This window comes from Frankliniella occidentalis, unplaced genomic scaffold, assembly GCF_000697945.3.
Source record: "Frankliniella occidentalis isolate FOCC.00 unplaced genomic scaffold, Focc_3.1 Scaffold2, whole genome shotgun sequence".
NCBI classification, from domain to species: domain Eukaryota; kingdom Metazoa; phylum Arthropoda; class Insecta; order Thysanoptera; family Thripidae; genus Frankliniella; species Frankliniella occidentalis.
Window position 1 is genome coordinate 1,605,481 of NW_026267132.1, and position 1,618 is coordinate 1,607,098.

The 1,618-nt window shown below is 62.2% G+C and overlaps 2 protein-coding genes across 9 annotated transcripts in view; one reads left to right on the forward strand and one right to left on the reverse strand.

The window, feature by feature from the left end:
* LOC113205953 (uncharacterized) overlaps positions 1 to 1,618 on the reverse strand; it is a 197,224-nt gene that overhangs the window by 103,854 nt on the left and 91,752 nt on the right. The window lies entirely within an intron of this gene.
* Positions 90 to 1,618, forward strand: part of LOC113205939 (transcriptional activator MN1-like) — a 195,614-nt gene continuing 194,085 nt past the window's right edge. For all 6 annotated transcript variants that reach the window (XM_052264943.1, XM_052264933.1, XM_052264958.1 and 3 more), the window contains exon 1: positions 90 to 253. The gene's annotated coding sequence lies outside the window, so the exon portion shown is untranslated. The remainder of the gene's footprint in view (positions 254 to 1,618) is intronic.

Below are 1,618 nucleotides of genomic sequence, written 5' to 3' on the forward strand. Positions count from 1 at the left end.
CCCCGGCCCGCCCCCCATTGAGCGCTGCTGGGCCCGGAGGGGTTGGCCGCCCCCCCACCCATGTCAGTCGGCCTACTCGGTGCCGTACTACCAGACGTCGCTCGTTGCAGCGGTGGTTGACCTGGCGGTGTAGCGGTAGCGGCGGCGGCAGCAGCAACGGCAGCAGCAGCAGCAGTGGCAGCAGCAGCAGCAGGTGCATTCCGCTGCACGCGCAGCCCAGCGCACCAGCCCAGACGCTCCCCCCACCGTGCAGGTATGGATCAACAACAACGTCTTGGCGGCGGGGTGCGCTGCGGTGCGTGCTGGCCGCCTCAAACTGCAATCACAACAACAACAACAACTACGGCAACTCGCAAGCAACTTTGGGAGCGGCCCTGACCCTCGACAACGCGGCCCGACGCAACCCCCCTGCCGGCACACATTTTTCGAAAAGTTGTTGTTCTTGTTGTTGTTGCAGTTGCGTCTAGTTTTCGGACAGCTGGTAAAGTTTGAGTACTTGTTGTCGTGTCCTCGACCTTGTTTCCTCCACCTCCTCCTCGGCGGCGGCGCGGCCCTTCCGTGGGGGCGGCCCAGCCAGCCCCGCCGCCGCCGCCACCAAAAACTTTGGCGACTTCGCTGCTGCCGCCGCTCTCAAGTTTATGACAGTTTTGAGAAAGTTTTTGGTGGCCTCCCTACTCCACCTCCTCCGGCCCTGCCCCGGCTGCCGGCTGCCTCTGGCGCCCGCGTCCTCCGGTCGGCTCACTCCGGTGCGCGCGCGGCCGGCTGCAGCACGCCTGACGCAGCTCGGCTGCAGCTCGGACACTCCGGGGTGGTGCCCTCCGGGGGCAGCACGGCGGCACCGGCGCGCCCCAAAGGCACTGTTCCGCGGCGCGGCGAGGATTGTGTGGTGACGAACTGGCCCACCTCCCACCGGGCCCTCCAGGCAGCTCCAGGCCACTACTCCAGGCAGCGCCAGGGTTCCAGCGTTCAGCTTCCCACTCTGCCAGGCACGACGGGGATCCGAAACCACGGTAAGGGAGGAGGAAGGGATGGCGGCGGCACGTCCAACGACAAGACGAGGCCGCGGACAGCATCATATCCTAAGGCTGTCGTCATGCACGGTAGTCGGCTGACTGCATACGACTGCCCCCCCCCTTTCCCTCCTCGCAGGCTCAGCCTCGGCTTTCTGACACGTAAACGCACATTAATAGTCTATGCCACGACCCTTCCTCCCTACCTGAACCCCCACCCCCCACCCCCTCCTCGCATTTCCCTTCACCTCTAAACCTAACCCCACCCGGCGCCAGCACACTATGAGGGTCATGCCCGGGGTCAAACGACGAGGCATCTGCTCGGTGCGAAGACTGACACTATAGGCTACTCGTCAAATGCATGGCCCCTTCTTTCGTTTTCCGGGTGAACAGAAGGACGTAATAGAAGTCGAATCATTGGCGGCATACATTTTCCCCTCAATGCTCGCATGAAAATAAAATGTAACCCAAAGTATATATGCAACAGTTGACCTTTCTCATAGATGACGAACATAAGGCGTAGGTAAGCGTCGCGATGCCTCTGGCATAAGCAAGAGCAGGGGTTTAACAGCAATCACATACAAAGGCTCACCTGTCCCCCCCCCCCC